At 48.2% G+C, this 18,078-nt stretch overlaps 1 long non-coding RNA gene across 2 annotated transcripts in view; it reads left to right on the top strand.

The window, feature by feature from the left end:
• The window catches only part of LOC147121927 (uncharacterized), a 92,867-nt gene extending 80,145 nt beyond the window's left edge, over nt 1-12,722 (top strand). For both annotated transcript variants that reach the window (XR_015075415.1, XR_015075416.1), the window contains exon 3: nt 12,346-12,722. This is a non-coding gene — a long non-coding RNA (uncharacterized LOC147121927). The remainder of the gene's footprint in view (nt 1-12,345) is intronic.
• Nucleotides 12,723-18,078: the final 5,356 nt, after the last annotated feature.

The raw sequence follows: 18,078 nt of genomic DNA, 5'->3' as shown, positions 1-18,078 counted from the left end.
TGTACATTTACACACCCTGTATCAGGACTAGTCATACACTGTACATGTACACTCCCTGTATCAGGACCAGTCCTGCACTGTATATTTACACACCCTGTATCCGGACCAGTCCTGCACTGTACATTTACACACCCTGTATCAGGACCAGTCCCACACTGTAAATTAACACTCCCTGTATCAGGACCACTCCTGCACGATAGATTCACACTCCCTGCATCAGGACCAGTCCCGCACTGTACATTCATGCTTCCTGCATCAGGACTAGTCCTGCACTGTACATTCACACACCCTGCATTAGGACTAGTCCTGCACTGTATATTTACACACACTGTATCAGGACCAGTCCTGCAATGTACATTCACACACCCTGCATTAGGACCAATCATGCACTGTACATTCACACACCCTGCATTAGGACTAGTCCTGCACTGTATATTTACACACCCTATATCAGGACCAGTCCTGCATTGTACATTCACACACCCTGTATCAGTCCCTGTACTGCGCTGTACATTAACACACCCTGTATCAGGACCAGTCCATCACTGTACATTTACACACCCTGTATCAGGACCAGACCTGCACTGTACATTCGCACGCCCTGTATCAGGACCAGTCCTGCACTGTACATTCACACTACCTGTATCAGGACTAGTCCTGCACTGTACATTTACACACCCTGTATCAGGACCAATCCTGCACTGTACATTTACACTCCTTTAGGACCAGTCCGGCACTGTACATTCACATTCCCTGCATCAGGGCCAGTCCCGCACTGTAAATTCAGACACCCTGTATCAGGACCAGCCCTGCACTGTACATTTACACACCCTGTATCAGGACTAGTCCTGCACTGTACATTTACACACCCTGTATCAGGACCATTCCTGCACTGTACATTTACACATCCTGTATCAGGACCAGTCCTGCACTGTACATTCACACACCTTGCATCAGGACCAGTCCTACACTGTACATTTACACTCCCTGTATCAGGCCCTGTCCTGCACTATACATTCACACACTCTGTATCAGGACCAGTCCTGCACTGGACATTCACACACTCTGTATCAGGACCAGTACTGCACTGTACATTTACACACCCTGCATCAGGACCAGTCCTGCACTGTACATTCACACACCCTGCATTAGGACCAATCATGCACTGTACATTCACACACCCTGCATTAGGACTAGTCCTGCACTGTATATTTACACACCCTATATCAGGACCAGTCCTGCATTGTACATTCACACACCCTGTATCAGTCCCTGTACTGCGCTGTACATTAACACACCCTGTATCAGGACCAGTCCATCACTGTACATTTACACACCCTGTATCAGGACCAGACCTGCACTGTACATTCGCACGCCCTGTATCAGGACCAGTCCTGCACTGTACATTCACACTACCTGTATCAGGACTAGTCCTGCACTGTACATTTACACACCCTGTATCAGGACCAATCCTGCACTGTACATTTACACTCCTTTAGGACCAGTCCGGCACTGTACATTCACATTCCCTGCATCAGGGCCAGTCCCGCACTGTAAATTCAGACACCCTGTATCAGGACCAGCCCTGCACTGTACATTTACACACCCTGTATCAGGACTAGTCCTGCACTGTACATTTACACACCCTGTATCAGGACCATTCCTGCACTGTACATTTACACATCCTATATCAGTACCAGTCCTGCACTGTACATTTACACACCCTGTATCAGGACCAGTCCTGCACTGTACATTTACACTCCCTGTATCAGGACCAGTCCTGCACTGCACATTCACACACCCTGTATCAGGACCAGTCCTGCACTGTACATTCACACACCTTGCATCAGGACCAGTCCTGCACTGTACATTTACACTCCCTGTATCAGGACCAGTCCTGCACTGGACATTCACACACTCTGTATCAGGACCAGTACTGCACTGTACATTTACACACCCTGCATCAGGACCAGTCCTGCACTGTACATTCACACACCCTGCATTAGGACCAATCATGCACTGTACATTCGCACGCCCTGTATCAGGACCAGTCCTGCACTGTACATTCACACTACCTGTATCAGGACTAGTCCTGCACTGTACATTTACACACCCTGTATCAGGACCAATCCTGCACTGTACATTTACACTCCTTTAGGACCAGTCCGGCACTGTACATTCACATTCCCTGCATCAGGGCCAGTCCCGCACTGTAAATTCAGACACCCTGTATCAGGACCAGCCCTGCACTGTACATTTACACACCCTGTATCAGGACTAGTCCTGCACTGTACATTTACACACCCTGTATCAGGACCAGTCCTGCACTGCACATTCACACATCCTATATCAGTACCAGTCCTGCACTGTACATTTACACACCCTGTATCAGGACCAGTCCTGCACTGTACATTTACACTCCCTGTATCAGGACCAGTCCTGCACTGGACATTCACACACTCTGTATCAGGACCAGTACTGCACTGTACATTTACACACCCTGCATCAGGACCAGTCCTGCACTGTACATTCACACACCCTGCATTAGGACCAATCATGCACTGTACATTCACACACCCTGCATTAGGACTAGTCCTGCACTGTATATTTACACACCCTATATCAGGACCAGTCCTGCATTGTACATTCACACACCCTGTATCAGTCCCTGTACTGCGCTGTACATTAACACACCCTGTATCAGGACCAGTCCATCACTGTACATTTACACACCCTGTATCAGGACCAGACCTGCACTGTACATTCGCACGCCCTGTATCAGGACCAGTCCTGCACTGTACATTCACACTACCTGTATCAGGACTAGTCCTGCACTGTACATTTACACACCCTGTATCAGGACCAATCCTGCACTGTACATTTACACTCCTTTAGGACCAGTCCGGCACTGTACATTCACATTCCCTGCATCAGGGCCAGTCCCGCACTGTAAATTCAGACACCCTGTATCAGGACCAGCCCTGCACTGTACATTTACACACCCTGTATCAGGACTAGTCCTGCACTGTACATTTACACACCCTGTATCAGGACCATTCCTGCACTGTACATTTACACATCCTATATCAGTACCAGTCCTGCACTGTACATTTACACACCCTGTATCAGGACCAGTCCTGCACTGTACATTTACACTCCCTGTATCAGGACCAGTCCTGCACTGCACATTCACACACCCTGTATCAGGACCAGTCCTGCACTGTACATTCACACACCTTGCATCAGGACCAGTCCTACACTGTACATTTACACTCCCTGTATCAGGCCCTGTCCTGCACTATACATTCGCACACTCTGTATCAGGACCAGTCCTGCACTGGACATTCACACACTCTGTATCAGGACCAGTACTGCACTGTACATTTACACACCCTGCATCAGGACCAGTCCTGCACTGTAAAACCACACTCCCTGTATCAGGTCCTGTCCTGCACGGTACATTTACAATCCCTGCATCAGTACCAGTCCTGCACAGTACATTTACACTCCCTGCATCAGGACCAGTCCCGCACTGTCCATTTACACACCCTGTATCAGGACCAGTCCTGCACTGTACATTCACACACCCTGCATCAGGACCAGTCCTGCACTGTACATTCACACACCCTGTATCAGGACGAGTCCCACATTATACATTTACACACCCTGTATCAGGACTAGTCCTACACTATACATTCACACACCCTGTATCAGGACGAGTCCTACACTATACATTTACACAGCCTGTATCCGGACCAGCCCTGCACTGTACATTTACACGCCCTGTATCAGGGCCAGTCCTGCACTGTACACTTACACACCCTGTATCAGGACCAGTCCTGCACTGTAAATTCACACTCCCTGTATCAGGACCACTCCTGCACTGAACATTTACACTCCCTGTATCAGGGCCAGTCCTGCACTGTACATTTACACACACTGTATCGGGACCAATCCTGCACTGTACATTCACACTCCCTGTATCAGGATAAGTCCTGCACTGTACATTCACACGCCCTTTATCAGTACCAGTCCTGCACTGTACATTTACACTCCCTGTATCAGGACTAGTCCTGCATTGTACATTTACACACCCTGTATCAGGACCAGTCCCACACTGTAAATTAACTCTCCCTGTATCAGGACCACTCCTGCACTATACATTCACACTCCCTGCATCAGGACCAGTCCCGCACTGTACATTCATGCTTCCTGCATCAGGACTAGTCCTGCACTGTACATTCACACACCCTGCATTATCACAGAATCACAGAATCACAGAATCTACAGTGCAGATAGAGGCCATTTCGGCCCATCGAGCCTGCACCGACACATATCCCACCCTATCCCCGTAACCCCACGTATTTAATCCCCTAACACTAAGGGTCAATTTATCATAGCCAAATCAACCTAACCTGCACATCTTTGGACATTAGGACCAGTCCTGCACTGTATATTTACACAAACTGTATCAGGACCAGTCCTGCAATGTACATTCACACACCCTGCATTAGGACCAGTCATGCACTGTATATTTACACACCCTATATCAGGACCAGTCCTGCATTGTACATTCACACACCCTGTATCAGTCCCTGTACTGCGCTGTACATTAACACACCCTGTATCAGGACCAGTCCTGCACTGTACATTTACACTCCCTGTATCAGGACCAGTCCTACACATACATTAACACACTCTGTATCAGGACCAGTCCTGCACTGTACATTTACACTCCCTGTATCAGGACCAGTCCTACACTGTACATTCACACTCCCTGCATCAGGACCAGTCCTGCACTGTACATTTACACCCCCTGCATCAGGACCAGTCCTGCACTGTACATTTACACCCCCTGTATCAGGACCAGTCCTGCACTGTACATGTACACTCCCTGTATCAGGACCAGTCCTACACTGTGCATTTACACTCCCTGTATCAGGACCAGTCCTGCACTGTACATTTACATTCCCTGCATCAGGACCAGTCCTGCACAGTACATTTAAACAGCCTGTATCAGGACCAGTCCTGCACTGTACATTCACACGCCCTTTATCAGGACCAGTCCTGCACTGTACATTTACACTCCCTGTATCAGGACTAGTCCTGCATTGTACATTTACACACCCTGTATCAGGACCAGTCCCACACTGTAAATTAACTCTCCCTGTATCAGGACCACTCCTGCACTATACATTCACACTCCCTGCATCAGGACCAGTCCCGCACTGTACATTCATGCTTCCTGCATCAGGACTAGTCCTGCACTGTACATTCACACACCCTGCATTATCACAGAATCACAGAATCACAGAATCTACAGTGCAGATAGAGGCCATTTCGGCCCATCGAGCCTGCACCGACACATATCCCACCCTATCCCCGTAACCCCACGTATTTAATCCCCTAACACTAAGGGTCAATTTATCATAGCCAAATCAACCTAACCTGCACATCTTTGGACATTAGGACCAGTCCTGCACTGTATATTTACACAAACTGTATCAGGACCAGTCCTGCAATGTACATTCACACACCCTGCATTAGGACCAGTCATGCACTGTATATTTACACACCCTATATCAGGACCAGTCCTGCATTGTACATTCACACACCCTGTATCAGTCCCTGTACTGCGCTGTACATTAACACACCCTGTATCAGGACCAGTCCTGCACTGTACATTTACACTCCCTGTATCAGGACCAGTCCTACACATACATTAACACACTCTGTATCAGGACCAGTCCTGCACTGTACATTTACACTCCCTGTATCAGGACCAGTCCTACACTGTACATTCACACTCCCTGCATCAGGACCAGTCCTGCACTGTACATTTACACCCCCTGCATCAGGACCAGTCCTGCACTGTACATTTACACCCCCTGTATCAGGACCAGTCCTGCACTGTACATGTACACTCCCTGTATCAGGACCAGTCCTACACTGTGCATTTACACTCCCTGTATCAGGACCAGTCCTGCACTGTACATTTACATTCCCTGCATCAGGACCAGTCCTGCACAGTACATTTAAACAGCCTGTATCAGGACCAGTCCTGCACTGTATTTTCACACACCCTGTATCAGGACGTCTCCTGCACTGTACATTTACACACCCTGTATCTGGACCAGTCCTGCACTGTACATTCACACACCCTGTATCAGGACCAGTCCTGCACGGTACATTTACACTCCCTACATCAGGACCAGTCTGGCACTGTACATTTACACACCCTGTATCAGGACCAGTCCTGCACTGTACATTCACACACCCTGTATCAGGACCAGTCCAGCACTATACAGTCACACAACCTATATCAGGACCAATCCTGCACTGTACATTCACACTCCCTGTATCAGGACCAGTCCTGCACTGTACATTTACACTCCCTGTATCAGGACTAGTCCTGCACTGTACATTCACAGACACTGTATCAGGATGAGTCCTGCACTGTACATTTACACACGCTGTATCAGGAGCAGTCCTGCACTGTACATTTACACACCTTGCATCAGGACCAGTCCTGCACTGTACATTTACAGTCCCTGTATCAGGACCAGTCCTGCACTGTACATTTACACCAGCTGCATCAGGACCAGTCCCGCACTGCAAATTCACAACTCCCGTAGCTAGACGAGTCCTGCATTGTACATTTACACACCCTGTATCAGGACCAGTCCCGCAATGTAAATTAACTCTCCCTGTATCAGGACCAGTCCTGCACTGTACATTTACACTCCGTGTATCAGGACCAGTCCCGCACTGTAAATTCACACTCCCTGTATCAGGACCAGTCCTGCACTCTACATTCACACACCCTGTATCAGGACCACTCCTGCACTATGCATTCACACTCCCTGCATCAGGACCAGTCCCGCACTGTACATTCATGCTCCCTGCATCAGGACTAGTCCTGCACTGTACATTCACACACCCTGCATTAGGACCAGTCCTGCACTGTATATTTACACACACTGTATCAGGACCAGTCCTGCACTGTACATTCACACACCCTGCATTAGGACCAGTCATGCACAGTATATTTACGCACCCTATATCAGGACCAGTCCTGCATTGTACATTCACACACCCTGTATCAGTCCCTGTACTGCGCTGTACATTAACACACCCTGTATCAGGACCAGTCCCGCACTGTAAATTCACACTCCCTGTATCAGGACCAGTCCTGCACTCTACATTCATACACCCTGTATCAGGACCACTCCTGCACTATGCATTCACACTCCCTGCATCAGGACCAGTCCCGCACTGTACATTCACACACCCTGCATTGGGACCAGTCCTGCACTGTATATTTACACACACTGTATCAGGACCAGTCCTGCATTGTACATTCACACACCCTGTATCAGTCCCTGTACTGCGCTGTACATTAACACACCCTGTATCAGGACCAGTCCTGCACTGTACATTTACACTCCCTGTATCAGGACCAGTCCTGCACTGTACATTTACACTCCCTGTATTAGGACCAGTCGTACACTGTACATTCGCACTCCCTGCATCAGGACCAGTCCTGCACTGTACATTTACACTCCCTGCATTAGGACCAGTCCTGCACTGTACATTTACACGCCCTGTAGCAAGACCAGTCCAGCATTGTACATTCACACACCCTGTATCAGGACCAGTCCCACACTGTACATTTACACTCCCTGTATCAGGACAAGTCCTGCACAGTACATTTACACTCCCTGTATCAGGACAAGTCCTGCACAGTACATTTACACTCCCTGTATCAGGACCAGTCCTGCACTGTACATTTACATTCCCTGCATCAGGACCAGTCCTGCACAATACATTTAAACAGCCTGTATCAGGACCAGTCCTGCACTGTATTTTCACACACCCTGCATCAGGACCAGTCTTGCACTGTACATTCACACACCCTGTATCAGGACCAGTCATACACTGTAAATGTACACTCCCTGTATCAGGACCAGTCCTACACTGTATATTTACACTCCCTGTATCAGGACCAGTCCTGCACTGTACATTCACACTACCTGTATCAGGACTATTCCTGCACTGTACATTCACACTCCCTGTATAAGGACTGGTCCTGCACTGTACATTTACACACCCTGTATCAGGACCAATCCTGCACTGTACATTTACACTCCCTTAGAACTAGTCCGGCACTGTACATTCACATTCCCTGCATCAGGGTCAGTCCCGCACTGTACATTTACACACACTGTATCAGGACCAATCCTGCACTGTACATTCACAGTCCCTATATCAGGATAAGTCCTGCACTGTACATTCACACACCCTGCATGAGGACCAGTCCTGCCCTGTATATTTACACTCCCTGTATCAGTAACAGTCCTGCACTGTACATTTACACTCCCTGTGTCAGGACTAGTCCTGCACTGTACATTTACACTCCCTGTATCAGGACCAGTCATGCACTGTACATTTACAGTCCCTGCATCAGGACCAGTCCTGCACAGTATATTTACACTCCCTGCATCAGGACCACTCCTGCACTGTACATTCACACACCCTGTATCAGGATAAGTCCTGCACTGTACATTTACACACGCTGTATCAGGACCAGTCCTGCACTGTACATTTACACACCTTGCATCAGGACCAGTCCTGCACAGTATATTTACACTCCCTGTATCATGATGAGTCCTGCACTGTAAGTTCACGCACCCAACATCAGGACCAGTCCTGCACTGTACATTTACAGTCCCTGTATCAGGACCAGTCCTGCACTGTACATTTACAGTCCCTGTATCAGGACCAGTCCTGCACTGTACATTTACACTCCCTGTATCAGGACCAGTCCTGCACTATACATTTACGCCAGCTGCATCAGGACCAGTCCCGCACTGCAAATTCACACCTCCCGTATCTGGACCAGTCCTGCATTGTACATTTACACACCCTGTATCAGGACTAGTCATACACTGTACATGTACACTCCCTGTATCAGGACCAGTCCTGCACTGTATATTTACACACCCTGTATCAGGACCAGTCATGCACTGTACATTTACACACCCTATATCAGGACCAGTCCTGCATTGTACATTCACACACCCTGCATCAGTCCCTGTACTGCGCTGTACATTAACACACCCTGTATCAGGACCAGTCCTGCACTGTACATTTACACTCCCTGTATCAGGACCAGTCCTGCACTGTACATTTACACTCCCTGTATCAGGACCAGTCCTGCACTGTACATTTACGCCAGCTGCATCAGGACCAGTCCCGCACTGCAAATTCACACCTCCCGTATCTGGACCAGTCCTGCATTGTACATTTACACACCCTGTATCAGGACTAGTCATACACTGTACATGTACACTCCCTGTATCAGGACCAGTCCTGCACTGTATATTTACACACCCTGTATCAGGACCAGTCCTGCACTGTACATTTACACACCCTGTATCAGGACAAGACCTGCACTGTACATTCGCACACCCTGTATCAGGACCAGTCATACACTGTACATTTACACTCCCTGTATCAGGGGCAGTCCTGCACTGTACATTCACACTACCTGTATCAGGACTAGTCCTGCACTGTACATTTACACACCCTGTATCAGGACCAATCCTGCACTGTACATTTACACTCCCTTAGGACCAGTCCAGCACTGTACATTCACATTCCCTGCATCAGGGCCAGTCCCGCACTGTAAATTCAGACACCCTGTATCAGGACCAGCCCTGCACTGTACATTTACACACCCTGTATCAGGACTAGTCCTGCACTGTACATTTACACACCCTGTATCAGGACCATTCCTGCACTGTACATTTACACATCCTATATCAGTACCAGTCCTGCACTGTACATTTACACACCCTGTATCAGGACCAGTCCTGCACTGTACATTTACACTCCCTGTATCAGGACCAGTCCTACACTGTGCATTTACACTCCCTGTATCAGGACCAGTCCTGCACTGTACATTTACATTCGCTGCATCAGGACCAGTCCTACACTGTACATTTACACTCCCTGTATCAGGCCCTGTCCTGCACTATACATTCACACACTCTGTATCAGGACCAGTCCTGCACTGGACATTCACACACCCTGTATCAGGACCAGTCCTGCACTGTACATTCACACACCCTGCATCAGGACCAGTCCTACACTGTACATTTACACTCCCTGGATCAGGCCCTGTCCTGCACTATACATTCACACACTCTGTATCAGGACCAGTCCTGCACTGGACATTCACACACTCTGTATCAGGACCAGTCCTGCACTGTAAATTTACACTCCCTGTATCAGAACCAGTCCTACACTGTACATTAACACTCCCTGCATCAGGACCAGTCCTGCACTGTACATTTACACCCCCTGCATCAGGACCAGTCCTGCACTGTACATTTACACCCCCTGTATCAGGACCAGTCCTGCACTGTACATGTACACTCCCTGTATCAGGACCAGTCCTACACTGTGCATTTACACTCCCTGTATCAGGACCAGTCCTGCACTGTACATTTACATTCGCTGCATCAGGACCAGTCCTGCACAGTACATTTAAACAGCCTGTATCAGGACCAGTCCTGCACTGTATTTTCACACACCCTGTATCAGGACGTCTCCTGCACTGTACATTTACACACCCTGTATCTGGACCAGTCCTGCACTGTACATTCACACACCCTGTATCAGGACCAGTCCTGCACTGTACATTTACACTCCCGGTATCAGGACCAGTCCTGCACTGTACATTTACACTCCCTGCATCAGGACCAGTCCTGCACTGTACATTTACATTCCCTGCATCAGGACCAGTACTGCACTGTACATTTACGCGCACTGTAGCAAGACCAGTCCTGAATTGTACATTCACACACCCTGTATCAGGACCAGTCCTGCACTGTAAAATCACACACACTGTATCAGGGCCAGTCCTGCACGGTACATTTACACTCCCTACATCAGGACCAGTCTGGCACTGTACATTTACACACCCTGTATCAGGACCAGTCCTGCAATGTACATTCACACACCCTGTATCAGGACCAGTCCTGCACTATACAGTCACACAACCTATATCAGGACCAATCCTGCACTGTACATTCACACTCCCTGCATCAGGACCAGTCCTGCACTGTACATTTGCACTCCTTGTATCAGGACCAGTCCTGCACTGTACATTTACACTCCCTGCATCAGGACCAGTCCTGCACTGTACATTCAAAAACCCTGTATCAGATCCAGTACTGCACTGTACATTTACACACCCTGTATCAGGACCAGTCCTGCACTGTACATTTACACTCCCTGTATCAGGACCAGTCTTGCACTGTACATTCACCCACCCTGCATCAGGACCAGTCCTGCACTGTATATTTACACGCCCTCTATCAGGACCAGTCCTGCACTGTAAATTCACACTCCCTGTATCAGGACCAGTCCTGCACTGTACATTCTCACACCCTGTATCAGGACCACTCGTGCAATATTCATTCTCACTCCCTGCATCAGGACCAATCCTTCACTGTACATTCACACACCCTGCATCAGGACCAGTCCTGCACTGTACATTCACACTCCCTGCATCAGGACCTGTCCTGCACTGAAGATTTACATGCTCTGTATCAGGACCAGTCCTACACTGTACATTCACACACCCTATATCAGGACCAGTCCTGCACTGTACATTCACACTCCCTGTATCAGGACCAGTCCTGCACTGTACATTCACACTCACTGCATCAGGACCTGTCCTGCACTGAACATTTACATGCTCTGTATCAGGACCAACCTACACTGTGCATTCACACTCCCTCTATCAGGACCAATCCTACACTGTACATTCTCACACCCTGTATTAGGACCAGTGCTGCACTGTACAATTACACACCCTGCATCAGGACCAGTCCTGCACTGTATATACACACTCCCTGTGTCAGGACCAGTCCTGCACTGTACATTTACACACCCTGTAGCAGAACCAGTCCTGCACTGCACATTCAAGCTCCTTGTGAAGTAAGATATTAAAAATTGGATAACAGGGCAAGAGAAACCAGGATTCACTTGTAACACCAATATACAAGGTGGAGGGAATGGGTTAATTCATGCTCTGAGTTGAACAATAGAAGTCTGTAAAATTGTATAAACCCAGTTAAGTTTACACATGATTAAGGGTCAAATGCTGAGAGATTAAAACTGCCAGAACAACTCCTGGAAAAATTGAGAGAGATGTGTATGTTCCGCCAAGTGAATCGACACCTATGCACTTAAGGGTCTGTTTAGTATAAAACACAACAGGGTTCTATTCTTCAAAGTATACTGAGGATTACCTAAAGTGTTTCTGCTTTGCAGAAGTGACCCAAGAGTGAGACAGAACGTCTTTGGAAGGAACGAAATCTTAAGAAAACTCTTAAAACAGACCGAACCATCTGACCATGGCAAATGGATGGTTGTAAAGTAATTAAGATGAGGTCCATGGTCACAAGAGGTGACGGGACCAACTGATAACGAAATGTGGGATTTGTAAGTGGCTGGAAGGATGGAATGTCACGGTTTTATAATTACAATTTAGCTATAACTCTGTATATGCTAATAAGCTTATCCCCGCCTCTAGGGCAGGGCCTTAATTTTTGTATAACTGTGTGGACTTTGAGAGGCTTGTTGGAGTTGGATTCAGACGTGTCTGAAAGGCTCTCCCCCCAGGCCTGAGTAAACCATTTTGACTTCAATTAATAGTCTGTCTTTCTTTCAACAAGCCAGTGATGTCGACCTTGTATATCACTTGGTCCGCACTTTGGGGGCTTACATCAATTGGCGACGAGGATGGGATACGCGATCTGAACAAGACTCTCAGACAACGATAACCTAAGATGGGTGAGTATGTTTTAATTACCACCTGTAAAATTAGAGGTTAATCGCTAGCGAGACGTTAAGTCAGAATCGACGTATAAAAGAATGTAAAAAGAAAGACACCTTTAATTGAAGGCGGCTAAAAAGTGAACTGCAGTTAGGGGCAGGGAATTCCCTAAAGCCGTGAGGCGGCGAAAGCTCAGTTAGGGGCAGGGCGTTCCCTAAAGCCGTGAGGCGACAAAACCTCCGTTAGGGGCAGGGTGCTCCCTAAAGCCGTGAGGCGGCGAAACCTCAGTTAGGGGCAGGGCATTCCCTAAAGCCGGGAGGCGGCGAATCCTCAGATGGGGCAGGGCGTTCCCTAAGCCGAGAGGCGGCAAAACCTCAACAAACGAATGAATGGGTGCACCGTAGTGAGTGAATGAAATAAAAACCCTACAGTCACAAAGAGGTTAAAACTCAAAACATTGGGACTAAAGGGTTGGTGTGTGTTTAACGAAATGGAGTGATTGACAGGAAGTGAGCAATTAATCAGAGTAACGCTATAGGGGAGAGCAACGTAGTGTATAAACCTAATTCACCAACACCGTGAATTAAGCATTAAACGTAGCAGTTAGTTATGACTAAGAGGGTGGAAGAAGAATCCTTAGGGGACCTGGATTCTATAACCCGACTTCTGGTAGATTAAAAAAAATTTTTAAACCAGTGCAGAGAGCCAAAATGCTTAGTGGAGGGGAGGAGCTAAAGATAAAGAGGCACTGGTAATCTTAGCTTGTTGTAGACAATGTAAGGAATCAAAACAGAAGGGAGAGATAAAGAAGGAAAAAGATCTAATTTGCAGGCGAACCAATTTGAAACCCCAGCAAGAAAAAAAAGAAACAAACAGGAATTTGGAAACTAGGGAAAGCTGTTGCGTCACCGATTTAAAAAGGAAGAAAAAGATAAACTTAAAGTTTTACCAACATGGAAGTTAACATGGAAGTTATTAGCATCTGTACCAAGACAAGTAAAGCACGAGATTTGCTGAGTGAAGGGAACCTTAGACGTATGCTGGAATTTTAAGCTGTATAAAATTGTGTGTTAAAGTGTGAATGTTTTCCTGACTCGGAATGTTTAAGAGGTTACAATATTCCTTTGTCTGAAAGTCTGTCTGTTAGGAAAAAGAAATGTCTGCTGTGTGTGTTTTAGCTCCACCCACTTCCCTGTGTTAAAGAAAAAGCATTTAACCCCTTTGTCTTGTCTTGGATTTTGGAAGTTTAAGAAGGTGTGAATAAGATTGTGCCCTCAGAATGGAAAAACCTATTACAATTTAAGTTAAGCTGGAGTGTAAAAACTGAGAAGAGCAACAAAAGGCTTGTTTAACGAAAGATTAAGTTTCAGTCTAAGATCTAACCTTGGAGTTATGAGGTAAATTAACCTATTAAAACCAGACTTTCATTGTGGCCACAGTGAAATTCTGGTTGGTGTAAATTGGTGTAGTCCAAATTGAATAAGATAACTCCAGTCCGTAAGAACGTCCAGTAGTGGCAGGTCCCTCTAAAATATTTAATTAACTACGGTACTGGGAGCCCTACAGAATGTGGGACTAAAGTTAAACCCTAGAAAGGTACAGGTAGGGAAGGATGAAGAAATCTACCTAGGACACCTAATAACACAAGGGAAGAGACAAATGCCCAAAACCAGATGGGAGGAGCATTAGGACTGGCTGCGTGCTTTGATTACTTGCAAGCAGCTAGGGATGGCAGCAGGAAGGGACCCGCCAGAGAGGGGAGGGGGATCCAAGGATGTTTGTTGATGCATTGGTAGGGGGCCGACAGTGCAAAATGTTAATAGACACAGGAGCCACAATCTCATTGACAGACTTACCCTTGCCCCGAACGAAACTTTCAGTTAGTATAGCAGGAATCGGTGGACGAAGAATCAGGGCTTATAAGAGCAAAACCGTCTTACTAGAAATTGGATGTATAATAATACCTACACAGTTGTGGGTATGCGAGAACACGGAAGGAACAATCCTAGGGATAGATATACTGCGAGAAGTAGAAGCTTTAGTCGACCCTAAAGCGAATGAAGTGTACTGGCCACCAGATTATAAGTCAAACAAACAGGCAGGCCCGGGAAACAAAGCAGAAATGGCCCAGCCTATACAGGATTCGATCAAAGGGGGGTAACCAAAGGAAAAAGTGTAAACCTATATGCCTTTGGGGTGGTGTCTGATTACATGATAGCCGGGAGTAGGCGAGGATATATGACACCAGGAGGAGGACCCGTAAGACACAAGAATATAATCAAGGAATTAGTAGGAACCTCTCTCCTACCCAAAGAGTGCGTAATAATGAATTAAAGCACACAAGAGGATTACTGACCGACACCAACAGGGCAATGCATGGGCAGCTAAACGAGCAACTGAGAGAGGGAATCTGACCAATGAAGCCCAAGTGTTCATGTTTAGTTAAAATGTGAAGCCACAACTGTCTTTTGGCCAGGGATGTTGTTTGGGTTGCGTGAAGTGACGCAATAATGTTTAGCTCCACCTTCAAAAGCCTGCGAAGGAGTTAACCCTTTCCACTGACAGCTGTTTGAGTTCACCAAGCAACAACTTCAGTATTACTGAATAGAATTTAAAGATATTGGGCATTATTAAATTGAAGTTTCTTAATGTTAAGCTAATATTTCCCCACAGTGATAGAAGGAGAATTATGATTTGATAAATGGAAGTTATCTTATAAACTAATTGCAGCACCGTCTCAAATGGCCGGAAGACTGCTTGGGAGGCTGTCGTGTTACCCAAAGATAAATTTATACAGATAGTTGGGGACATGAGGCGGACTTAGAGTTATACGTAGATGGATCCCGAAAGTACTGCAAGGATTGCCACATTTGTGCGCAATGCAATACCGGGAAACCGGTAAAAGTAAAGTGGGGTAGACAGCCGAGGCCAAAGGGACCCTGGGAGAAAATACAAATTGACTTCACAGGACCCCTAATTAAGAGCAAAGGAAGGATGTACAGGTAGACTATCCTTTATCCGAAAACCTCGGGACCAGCCGAGTTTCGGATAAAGGAGAATTTCGGATTTCGGAAGGTGGGTCGGCAGGGGTCCGCGGGGGGGTCGGAGGGGGTCGGCGGGGGGTCGTGCGCACGACTTACGCTGACGCTCAGCGTAAGTCAGTCGGGGTCGGCGGTTGTCGGGGCCGGCTGGGTCCGCGGGGGGGGTCGGCGGTTGTCGGGGCCGGCGGGGTCCGCGGGGGGGTCGGCGGTTGTCGGGGTCGGCGGTTGTCGGGGCCGGCGGGGTCCGCGGGGGGGTCGGCGGTTGTCGGGGCTGGCGGGGCCGGCGGGGTCCGCGGGGGGGTCGGCGGTTGTCGGGGCCGGCGGGGTCCGCGGGGGGGTCGGCGGTTGTCGGGGCTGGCGGGGCCGGCGGGGTCCGCGGGGGGGTCGGCGGTTGTCGGGGCCGGCGGGGTCCGCGGGGGGGTCGGCGGTTGTCGGGGCTGGCGGGGTCGGCGGTTGTCGGGGCCGGCGGGGTCCGCGGGGGGGTCGGCGGTTGTCGGGGCTGGCGGGGTCCGCGGGGGGTCGGCGGTTGGCGGGGTCGGCGGTTGTCGGGGCCGGTGGGGTCCACGGGGGGGTGGGGGGGGTCGGCGGGGGGTCGTACGCACGACTTACCCTTTATCCGAACTTCCGAAACCGGAACCCTCTAAAAACCGAAGGTTTTTTCGTTCGTACGCACGACTTACGCTGAACGAAAAAACCTTCGGTTTTTAGAGGGTTTCGGTTTTCGGAAGTCCGGATAAAGGGTAGTCTACCTGTATTGCTTGGTGATAATTGACCAATTCATCCGGTGGGTGGAGGCTTTCGCCACCCGAAACTGTACCGCAGGTACAGTAGCCCGGATCATGGCAGAAGAAATAATACCCAGGTGGGGAGTCCCTTTACAAGTAGATTCAGATAACGGGACACATTTTACTGGAAAGGTAATGAAGGAAGCTTGTGCTCTGCTAGGAGTAAAACAAAGGTTCCATATACCGTATCATCCAGAGAGTTCAGGCATGGTAGAGAGGATGAACCGGACACTTAAACGGTCCTTCACTAAAGCAATTGAAGAAACAGGACAAGGCTGGGCAGAGTTGCTACCTGCGATTTTAATGCGGTTGAGGGCTGCACCAAATAGGACAACTGGATTAACCCCTTTTGAATTAATGACCAGACGGGCAATGGCACTCCCCAAGGGAGTAGCCATTGGGGAGGGGGACGTAGGACCTTTGAAAGACCGAATCGGTAGGTTTGTGAAACAATTGTGCACAGAACTACATGGGTTAAGACAGGAGGCCAGAGACCAGCAGATAATTAGGGACCTAGAAAAGGACACAGAGGAACAAAAGAAAGTGTTACCCGGGGTGGGAAGCCAGGTAATATCTAAAATCCTACCAGTAAAACCGGGACTAAGGCTCCGGTGGGAAGGACCCTACGAGGTGTTAATGACCAGTGATACATGTGCGTGAATAGACATACACGGCACGGGAAAAGGGAGATGGAAACACTGGACACTGCTGAAATTATATAAAGAAGCCAATGAGTAGTCCAGCAATCACACATTACAGAGAGCGCGAGGATTACTGGAACAGGGTCCAGCAGGAAAGAGATGACCTCATATTCGCAGTAATAACATCATGCTGTTTGATGCTAGTAGTATTCTTTGTAGTGTATATATTTAAATACCTCTGGGAAGCTGGTCGAGAGCGGAGGGGCATGCCTCCACCAGCGGACCAACCGGGAGAAGGAATTGAATTAGGGAGGCTAAATTGAAACCTAGAATAAGTGTAACCACTCTTCAACAATTCATAGAGATTGAATGTATTACTATAATATAGATGACTGCGGGATTACTGTGTGCATGCCCGGAAATATAGTGGGACGATATAGAGCCCGAACTGTTAGGAGTAGTAAGACTGGATTAATCAATTGCAGGTGACGACCAGTTTTATATTTCTACAGAACCCATCAGAGGAGGAGCCGGACGCAGAGGCAGCCGACAAGCAACAAACAGCATGATTAACTATTTGTTTTTATGTGGCCTTTTAGGCCTAAGGGCGTTCGATAATGTGGAAGGGAATCCCACAACGACAGGGAACAGTTACCTGTATATGTCATGGAAGTACGCCAGCCAGCTAAATCTCTCGAGTTGTTGGGTTTGCACCAGGGTCCCGACACACTCAAGGGGAGGAATTCCCTTGATGGCGGGCA

Source organism: Somniosus microcephalus, chromosome 3, assembly GCF_052327205.1.
Source record: "Somniosus microcephalus isolate GS21.2 chromosome 3, FLI_Smic_1.0, whole genome shotgun sequence".
Taxonomy (NCBI): Eukaryota; Metazoa; Chordata; class Chondrichthyes; order Squaliformes; family Somniosidae; genus Somniosus; species Somniosus microcephalus.
Note: the sequence above shows the minus strand (reverse complement) of the source record. Positions and strands in the feature narration are given on the sequence as shown.